Raw genomic sequence first — 10778 nt, forward strand, 5'->3', positions numbered from 1 at the left:
GGGGGGGAGCGAGGGACAGAAAAGCAACTCTCGCTCTTAGAGCAACGACTCCTTCGTTCACCCTCACCTTCCGCCGGCTCCTCGAATTAAAATAATAACAACAACAATAAATACAACATCCACCCCCCCACACCCCCCACCCCCCCCCCCCGCAGAGTAGACCCGCGTTACGGGGAGGGAAAGGTCAAGAGGAAAGGCAGGGGGAGCGCTGCCTCATCTACGAGCCGGCGGCTGTCACACCGCCAGCCCATGCTTCCCCGGGGGCGGCCCGGTCCCTCCCCCTCCCGGGCTGGGCAGCATCGCCCGGCGCGGCGGATGCCCCGTGGCATCGCCCGGCTGAGCCGCGGCACCCCCGGCACGGAGCGCGGGGGGCGGGGAGGGCGCGGGCGGGCAGCGCGCGGCGGCACCGCTCCCCACCCCTTTGTGGACCGCAGGCAGGGAGACACAGGGGCACACGGACACAGGGGCACACACGCACACACACGCCCCTTGCAGCCTCCGCAGCCGCCCGTTGTTACACGCGCGCACACACGCTGACACACGGCCCGTCCCCCCGGTGAATGCATTTTCTGTGGCACCCCACCGCCCTCCATCCATCCTCCCTCCCGCCTACCTCCTCTTCCTCTTCCTCCCCCCGTTCGGTTGGTGTCCCCCCCGCCGTGTCGTGTCCGTCCACCCCCCCACCCCGTGCATCACTATAAAGCAGACATTTTGATGCCGTTTATCACGGTTCAGGCTGAAATTACCGCGGAGCGCCTTACCCACCCCCGCCCGGCTGCGTGCAGTTGGCGCTGAGCGATCCCGGGAAGGGCTGCGGCGGCTCGTCCCTAGCGGAGCTGCTCTGCTGCCATCCGCCCAACTTCAGCACCCAGCCGGCGGGCGGAGGGAGGCGGCGGCAGGCAGGGAGGCAGGGAGGGAGGGAGGGAGGCAGGGAGGGAGGGAGGGCGGTAGAGAAGGGAGGGCGGGAGGGTGCGAGGCGCGGCGCGGCGGCGGGAGCCTCGCACATGCGCTCTGCCAGCGGCGGCGGAGCCCGGCGGCAGCGGGGGTTTCCCCGCTCGGCCCGGGCCCGTTGAGTCACGGCGCGCCCCGGCCCGGAGCTCCCCGGGTAGGCGGCTCGGCCAGGCTGCGCCGCAGGTCCCGGGGTCCCCGCCGGCGCGGCGGGCGGGGGTCCCGGTGCGCTGCCCCGCGGCGGGTGGGGGTGCGGAGGGGCTGCCCCGCGGCGGGCGGGGGTCCCGGGGCGCTGCTCCGCGGCGGGCGGCAGTGCGGCAGCACCGAGCCCGTGGCCTGGGAGCGTGTAGCCGAAGGAGCGGTGCGCCGCGGCCGTCAGAAGCGAAACGCCGGCATTGCTGGGCTCTTGTTTGCTTTTATTCTCGTCCCCACATCGGTATGTCCAAATAGAAGAAAAAAAAAAAAAGGGAAAAAAAAACCCCAAACGTGTATAAACCACTGTCTAACGCCTCGTTGTCCTCCTGCCGCCGAGAGGACGCAGGGATTTAGCAGCCCAGTAAACTTTTTGATATCGGGCACCCGAGGCAGGATGCCAATGTAAGGAACCAGCATGGATCTGTTGGTTGCCACCATAATAATCAAGCTCGGCATGTTCTAAAAATCTGACTCTGAATCCTAAATCCTGCCAGGTCTTGCCAGCGAGTTTGTCCCAGCTTTCCAAACTCCACTTTCCAAATCTCGGCTCAACAGAGAACATTATTTAGCATCCCTGCTGCCCCTTAAAAATCTGGAGCCTAATCCACCTCAAGGCTATGGCACTGGAAAAATACATATTTGGCATCCAGATCCCATCAAATCATGCCACAAATCCAGAAATGTTTGTATCTCCAGAGAGAGAGCACATCGCTGCATTTACCACTCCGCCACAGCAACCTGGCAAGGTGGTACAAAAAGGCACAAGGCTGGGTTAAGGTGGTGCTGTGCCTTGCCAATGACCCGTATTAATTCTCTTCACAAAACTGGTCTAGATACCTGTGTATCCCATCTAGATCTCAAAGTGGAATGCTGCCAACCCTAAAGCCAAAACAGTGTGTATGTCAGTAAGGCTGAAATTAAAAGGATTGGAAGCAGCCCAGAACAGCTAACTTGCATGAGAGCCGTAAGAGCATAGGAACATCAAAACGATCTCAGCTCCCAGGAACCTGTATTCAGAACATAACTGATTTAACAACATGGCAGTAGCAGTCACGGCTGCATGGCTTACTTTTTGACTTCTGGGACAGAAGCTTCCAAGTATGGATCATAAGGACCAAGGTGAGTATTAACCCCCCTGAAAGTCACTCCTCATGAAACCATCACTTCTATTTGGGTCTGATCCTGATGGTCATGGAGGAGAAGTCTGACAACTTGAGGACATAACTCTTCTTGATACTGAAGGTTATCGGCTAACCCAAGACACTTGTATCACTGATTTTATATCACGTTCTGTCCAAGCAAAATCTTTGCAGTCTGTGTCCTCTTACAGTTGCTCCTACCTTATCACTTTTTCCCTGGCAAACATCCCTCTCTGCTCCTTCTGTACACTAACAGACCTATCTCGAATTATTCAGCTAATTTAAAATAATTAAACTAAGAGCAACTGATACCTAGCATGATGTTTAAGATTTCATTTAAGGCTTGAAGAAGAGCTTGAGGGTCTCAAAAAATATTTTTCCAACTATCCCCAGTGTCCGAATAAAAATGCTACCTACACATAGTCTTGCCCTCAGAAAATCAGGCCAGTTTTAGTTAGATACCTAAATAAAGACGTAGCTGTAACTCCAAGTTAAATATCTGAGTACACTGCAATTTGGAAGTCTTTATAGAAACTGAGCTTACATCCCTTTCTTTAGAAACAGTGCTCAAAAGAGTATTAAAAAAGATAAAATGTATTTATGAAGTGTTAACAGTGTTTTTATTTGTTAATTGCAATGCTTAAAATACTGCTTGGGTATCTTTCTACAGCTTGAAAGAGCATCGGCTCTATTTCAAGGCCTCAATTCAGAAAAGCCTCCATGTTTAGGAAATAGTCTTAAGACTCGTTTAACTTCAAGCTCAAATGTTGGAGTTTATTGACTCCATGCTGAAGACAGTAAGCCTTCAGTACCTGCTTGATATTAGGAAGACAGTTCAACTCTGACCGAAGCTGTGAAACTGATCAAAGCAAGTTCCTTCTAGAGATTTGGTAGGTGTAGAGAAAGTATACTCAGATGTTCTGACTAAAAGGGAACTAAATAATGGGTAGAAATGAAAGGAAATAGTTTTATCCGTATACCAGAGAATGAATAATATGATTTCAAAATTTTACAAGTTTGAAAATGCTATGCTTAAAAAGTTTAAATTAATAAAAGACTTCAGCTGTTTATGACTCTGTTAATGTTTCCCACAGCTCTGAATGAGCCCAGCCATTCCTATTTACCATAGTTTCCTCCACTGAAGCCATTCCTTGTTGCTTGAACTTCTGTTTATAAATCCACTTTCTTTCAATAGCTGTTCAGCGCTCTGCTCTGACCACTGCCTAATCCTTGTGCCTATTTTAGAGCCCTGCAATTGCACGCAAAGACTTTTTCTTCCAGGCCTTTCTATCCTCTTTCCCTGTATCATGTGTCTTGTTCCATGCTTCTTTGCATTTCTTAACCCAAACAATTTTCTTATTAACATACATTCATTATTTTTCTATTAAAACTGTTAGCATTGTTTTTCCAATGAAAAGTCACTGAGTTTTGAAAAAAGAGAAATGGATGGAGGAATGCATTATAAATGGGCTTGTGGAGATCTAGAACAACATGTATGTGAGAAAGCTTTCTGGTACAAAGGGTCCATATAAATCTAATAAAATCATTTCACTTCAAATTTGTGATCTTTAATGTCTGGATTCCTATTGGCTTCAATGGACATGAAGTTACATTCCTTGTTTTCCAGCATTAAGTCTACATAATTATTAGTTGATTGTGTAATTTCAGTCAACTTCATATTTTACCAGCAGAATACAAAACATTTAACATCTGTCATGGTCATAGACTCTTCAAGATTACATTCAAGTAATATTAGCCTTTGCCTATCTTCAACTTAAAAAATAAAACAAAATCAAAGGCTATCATTAAAACAAATCAATAGCCAAATTCCTCAAATTGATCAGAAAGTCATGATCTTCTTTCATGCCCCCAGCATTGCTTCAATGTGATACAAAATGAAATATTTAAAATGTGTTTGAGCCACTGGTCATACATATTTTTTCCTCTGTAAGCAGCAGCATTCAGCAGTTTAAAGGCACTTACATTTGTAGCATCAACTGGGGAATGGGTCAGAAAAATGTGCTGCACTTACGGAGATGTCTGTATATTTATGGTCTGCATCATGCAAAACACTTTTTTGAATCTTTCTTAGCTATAATTGTGCAATACCACGGTTCTTTTACAGCCACGGCTGCTTATAACTACCAGGCTGTCTAATGCTATTTGACACTATTAGGAAGAGTTTAAAGAATTAAATAAACCTTTCTATGCTGCTATGCAAAAACCCATGAAAATTAACCCCCCCCCAAATAACTACAACCCCCCCCCCCCAAAAAAAAAACAAACCCAAAAACAACCCCCCAAAAAAACCCAAAAACCCAAACCAAGAAACCAAATACCAAATCCCCAAACTTTTTGGCACAGATCAAATTAGTTGAAGAAGTGCTCATCTTCAGTTAGCTATTTGGATGGAAATCTGGCTTGCAAAATGTGATTAGAGCTACAGAATCTCAGTGTTACAGAGATTTATTTTTGCAGTAGCAACAAATAGAACAAACACAGAGTCTATCTCTGAGAGTCCAGTTTCAGATTTCCCCAAGCAACGTTTATAATTTGGCTTGTTTATATGCAGAAACAAAGGCTTCAGAAGTCCCCTTATTAAAGAACTGCTCTTTGCAGATGGCAGTGCACTTGTAGCTCACTCAGAGCAAGACCCAGAGATAATGACATCTTGTTTTGCAGCTGTTTCTGTTAACTTTGGCTGAGTAATCAGTATTTCAAAAGCTGGTACTATGTGCCAACAGCCACCAAAACTCAAAAGTCCGTTGACTCAAATGAGAAGAAGAATGTCACTGGCACTAGACAGATGAAATCAGACCAAACTATTGCTCTGGTGCTTTGAGAGATCTTCCCATGGATTTGAGCTACCCTGGTGGTCTCTTGATCCTAGATCAGTAATAAACTGGTATTATCATTTTACTATTTCACCAAATGCATTCTTCTGTCACAAGCTAGATGAAGATTCCTAGCACTTTTCCTGGAGCTAAATGTATTTTATCCCCCTTCTTTAGCAGCTAGAGCAAATAGATTTTAAAAGGTTTCATTGCACGGGAGTGGGAGATGGAGATTCACTTCAGTAACCAGCTGATCTGAGCACTCCGCAGTGAAACATTTCTGATCCTTAGGAATTGAACAGAAAGGACCGGTAGGTGGTAAGGAATTTTTTAAGGCTAGTAGTCATAAAATCCACTTATATCTCCCCAAAAAATGATGTTTGGGTAGCAAGAAGTATGTGGTATTCTGAACCTGTCTGCTTCTAGTGAATGATAATCCCAAGGTTATGAGTCTTGATAAGTTAACAATAAATTACCAAGGTTAAGGTTCAACAATGAAATACTAGTTTTTACTTAGCTTGCTGATCCACAAACTTTACAATGTTTCTCTTTAATGATGACACCCCTAACTACCCTTAAAAGTCATGGGACATATCACAATGCCATTTCCCTAAAACTTTGTTCTGTCTCAGTAAAAAAATAGTAGTATTTTTAAAATTTGATCCTGAGTCAAGAAAACATTTAAACACATACTTGCTCTCAGTAGTAGGACTTAAGTATAGATGTATAGTTAATTCCATTCTTAAGAAGTTGTATATGAATAACACATACTTGATTACTTTCTCAAGTGGGAATTTGTATTTTCTGTTGTGTTTTACACAGTTTATAATCTCATATAGTTTGCTGAAGGTACAATGAAAGCACAAAGACTTGTGCTTTATATATTCTGATTTTCTTAGTTTGTTTACTTCATGTTTCCATTAAAATCTTAATTAAGCCAAAGCTAAAGGTCAGAATGCAAATAGTAGTAGGTAAAAAGCCCCAAAGCCCCTCTACCTCATAACATAACAGTGTCTATAAGAGTTCCCATAGTGAAAATTCAAAATGATATGGTTAGACTTAAAACCTCTAAGCATCTGAAACCAGAGAATATGGGTGAACAGAAACCCAGCTTTTAAAACAGGCAAATATTTCAGGTGGGGAATTGTACCTAAATATAGAACAAGGTAGATGTGCTGGAATAAACTTGGGTATTTTATACCATGAAAGAGTTTGGGTAGTATCTGTTCTCTTTTATAAGTACAGGCAATGTGTTCAGTGTAATATGAAGAAATTAATTTTGTGTCGAGTAATTAAATTAGCCCATTTCTTTTCATTGTTAGTTTTGAAATAAATTTAATTCTTCTGTCAGAGTTGGTAGCAGCCACCAGACTTGGGACTGGAAGCACACATGTGTGTCCACCTGGAGTTTCTGATAGAACCAACAGGAACTTTTTTCAAGGGAAGAAAGCCCAATGATATACCATTACAAAGATTTCTGTTATGGAAATAAAGGGTAATGATATCTCTTGAATAGTTGCATAGCTTGTGGCTTTTCAAAGTCTTGTGGCTCTAGTTCTATATACTTCTGTCCATGCTATGCATCTGGCAGCAAGGTGGTGAGGGTTTGATCTGCGGAGCTGTGGCTGAGACCCTTGGTTCCTCAGCACCCTGTGAGGCAGGTTTTGCAGCGCTCAGCCAGAGATTTTATTCTACAGCTGAAGGTGCAGGGTGAGCAGCTACCTGTGCTATGGACGGTGTATCACCCTCTCATCCATCCCCACTACGTTTGGCAGGAGTTTATTAACTCATTCCAGAGCCTACCAGCATCAGAGAGGCAACTTTCCTGCCTGGCTCTGGTGCCAGGCACAGGCTGGTGCCAGAGGTTTGTATGATCCCACAGTCCTCAGACACATGCGGTAGCCTTGGTTCCAGCCAGCTGGGAAGTGTTCTGTGCTTGTCCCCTGCAGTCGCACCCCTTAACAAGGATTCAGCTTTGGCTCTTTTTCTGCTGCTAGCTGTGTTTGCTTCAGCAGGCAGTGCTAAATCCCCTGGTTCTTTGCCACTGGGCATTGAAGGATCCTCCAAAAGCCATACGTGTTTTAATGGCTAGGAATCCGCATCTCATAGTAATCTGAAAAGATTCCTTACCACAAACTAGACACCTTTTTCCTCCCTTCTTGGATCGGCACCACGACACTTTGCATGTAGCTGCGCTTCTGGTGTGTCCCAGAGCAGTGGTGGGAGCATCCTGAGAGAAAAGCTTGCGTGAATGAACCTCTGTTCATGCCCCCCTGTCTGTCATAGCATGGCTGTCCCCCACTTGAGGCATTTGTTCATCTGATTTGTGGATCAACGAGGAATCCGGACGGAGTCGCCGCTGGCTGTGCTTCCTCGCGGCCACCGGGAGATGGAGGCAGAGCACGGCCGCTGCCCGCCGCGCCGCCCTCCTGCCCGCGGCCCGGAGCCCTTCGCCTGGGGGAAATCATTTAGGGACGTGATTCAGCACAGTAGATTCCTCAGTGTTCACAAGCGCACCCTTTCTTAGAGGATGGCTGGTCTTTCTGCCGATATTTGTATTTGCACGCAGACAACTCTGTTCTTTGGTTGGTACTTGCTGTTTCCTCTTTGTGATGTATAAACTGAAACTTTTTGAGGGAGAAGTGGTACACAGTCACAGAGTCCACACAAGGTGACTTAGCTAAGTAATCACTAGCGGACGTGACCAAGAGAACAGGCAGATGTCACTGTATTGCCCCGGTGAACGATGCCTCAAGTATTCTGCAACACATCCATTGGTGGCATCCCTCTTCAAACCAATAATAAATAGAAATAGGAACGTCACTCTTTTTCTGCTAAGGATTCTACAAATACTTTCTGATAATTTGTTTAAAGTACTTGCTAATACAGTCTGACAAAAGCCATTAAAGTTTTTTGCAAAATCAGAACAAATGGCCTTGAAATAGATTGCAAGGGATTATTTAATCTGTTCCCCACAAGGAAATTTGAAGCCGCCTTGGGTTGTTTTCTTAGCTAGATGCCTTTGGCTGTATCTGATCTCTTTTCTGAATATTTGAAAAAAGGTGTCACATCAGCATTTGTATATGATGTAAGAGCAGTGAACTGGTTACTGCCCTGGTCAGAAGCCCTTACATTTGCATAATACATATTTTTCCTCTCTGAAAATAACCTTCTAACAAAATTGATGAAAGCAAAATCCATTAGTCCCTACAGATCAGTGACTTCAGGATCTGAAGATACAGGTTAAGCTAGCCAGCAACAGACTTTGTAGATGGGCACGGATCTGGCCTTCTGAGATATTGTCCTGGTTTCAGCTGGGATAGAGTTAATTTTCTTCCTAGTAGCTAGTACAGTGCTGTGTTTTGGATTTAGGATGAGAATCATGTTGCTAACACACCGTCTTGGTTGTTGTAAGCAGTGCTTACCCTGAGTCAAGGACTTTCAGTTTCCCGTGCTTGGCCAGTAAGCAGGTGAGCAAGAAGCCAGGAGAAAGCAGAGCCAGGATAGCTGACCTGAGCTAGCCAAAGCAAACCATATGATAGAACAACTTGCTTGGTATATCATCTGGGGGGAGTTGGCCGGAGGGGGCCCATTGCTGCTCAGGGACTGGCTGGGCATCAGTCAGTAGATGGTAAGAGTTGTATTGTGCATCACTTGGTTTCCTTGAGTTTTATTGCTCTCTCTCACTCTGTTAGCTCTTTTTTCCCTATTATTATTAATGTATTGTGTTGTTACTATATTTTACTTTATTTCAGTTATTAAACTGTTCTTATCTCAGCCCACGGGTTTCACCTTTTTTCTCAATTCTCCTCCCCATACCCCTTGGGGAGGGGGGAAGTGAGCAAGTTGCTGCATGGTACTTAGTTGCCAGCTGGGGTTAAACCACAATAGGCTTACAGGTAGAACAGAAATTTGTTTTCCACCTACTTGAGAGAGAATATTTTCAACAAATTCAATCGCCCTCAGAGAAGGCATATGTCCTGTGCAAATACTGTGGCTTTCATAGAAATTGTCCTCCAAAAAATCTTGGACCTGTATTTTTTGGTTGTTTTACCTCACTCACTTTTTTTTCTTCTTTTTGCTTTGACTGAGAATAACTGGCAGTAAAGCCAATACAAAACAAGCTTTTGTCAAAGCTCCACTAAAATTACTATTTTGCTTCAATGTAAATCTTCTGCAGCAATATGGAAATTTAGTGGCAGTTTCCTGACTTCCAAAATATTCTCCTGAAAATCAAGAGACAGTTCCCCTGTTGGATTTTCCTGCATGATCAATTTAGCCTTTAGTCTGCAAACAAATGGCTTGATCCAAACTGAGAGATCAGGACATGTGCTACCTCCACATCCTTCTCACAGATCAATAGAACGATGCTGACCTGTGAGGGATGTATGCAGCTGATCAGAGGACAGTGCTTTTCGACCTTCCCTATTAGAGACCACGGAAAATTTTTTTTAAAACATCCCAGTGCCTGTGCAATGCTGCTACACTCAGCTCAAAATTATCATAAAGTCTGCATGCTCTTGTATAGCTTGCTTTTCCCAATTTAGTTTCTTTTCTCAACTGCAGGATATGTAGGATGTGTTCTGTTTCCTTTCTCGCCACAGACATTTTGCAAGGGAACCCCAAGCTGAGAAGCAGTAACATATCCCATGCTCTCCTCTTGCAGCATCACCGTTGTAACCTGCATTGAGTTTGGTCCAACATCATCACCAATGCTTCAAGAAATTTGCAGTAATTGAAAAATAGGACAACAGGTGTATGTTCAGTGATTTTCAAAACGCTAATTTGAAAATATGCTTGTTTGTCCAAAATGGCTTTTATATGGCCCCCTTTGGACTTTAGATTTTTGTGTTATTACTCTTGCAATCTTACTGACCTCTGACTTTATGACTCTTTTTGGAAGACTGGAAATTGCACACTAACAAACAAGAGAAGGTGTCAGTCCTTTATTTCAGCTATGTATCATTTTAAACGTAGCCAAAGTCCTGAAGCAAAGGTGTAACTGCAGCGATATTCAGAGATTTCTGCCAAGTGGTGACAACTGTAACAGGGCGTGGCGGTTGGCCCCTACGCTTTTAGCCTTCATCCTTCATTTTTTTTTAGGACTATTTCATGTCCTAAACTTATAGCTTATTTAAAGGGTCAAAGAGAAAGATATTTGCCTTACTTGCACAATTGAAAGTATTTATATTTGGGTATGTCATAATTATGACATCAGTCAGAATTATAAGCACACCTGTGTATTTGTCACTCAGCTAGGCACCATGATTTAATGAGCTGAGCACGTGACCATAAGCGAACAGGCTGCATGTGGTTACTATTCATATATGATCATTATGTACCTGTCAAAACTCAGTTCCCTAAGTAGAATCCTGGATTAGTGTTTATTTATTTAAAGACTTTTAGACTAGTCTATATTTATTTAAACAAGATAAAGGAATTGCAGAGTTTTACCCAGAGAGCCACATAAGCTCATTATTTAATTTTTAGCCTCCCTACCTCAGAAAATTGCCTGTATTTATTATCTTCTGTTCTTGCTTTGAATTAACTTGTCATTTCTCTTAAGCAAGACTCCATCTGTATTTTCTAATGCATATGCCTACAGCACTGTACAAAAAAAAAAAAAAAGGAAAGAGCTCACCATTGTGTTGGTTGTTTAGTA

General features: G+C 44.1%; 1 protein-coding gene across 2 annotated transcripts in view; it reads right to left on the minus strand.

The window, feature by feature from the left end:
- The window catches only part of RGS17 (regulator of G protein signaling 17), a 76272-nt gene extending 75369 nt beyond the window's left edge, over nucleotides 1-903 (minus strand). For both annotated transcript variants that reach the window (XM_056344621.1, XM_056344620.1), the window contains exon 1: nucleotides 766-903. The gene's annotated coding sequence lies outside the window, so the exon portion shown is untranslated. The remainder of the gene's footprint in view (nucleotides 1-765) is intronic.
- Between the last annotated feature and the right edge of the window lie 9875 nt (nucleotides 904-10778).

Source organism: Falco biarmicus, chromosome 6 (genome assembly GCF_023638135.1).
Source record: "Falco biarmicus isolate bFalBia1 chromosome 6, bFalBia1.pri, whole genome shotgun sequence".
In the NCBI taxonomy this organism is placed as follows: Eukaryota; Metazoa; Chordata; class Aves; order Falconiformes; family Falconidae; genus Falco; species Falco biarmicus.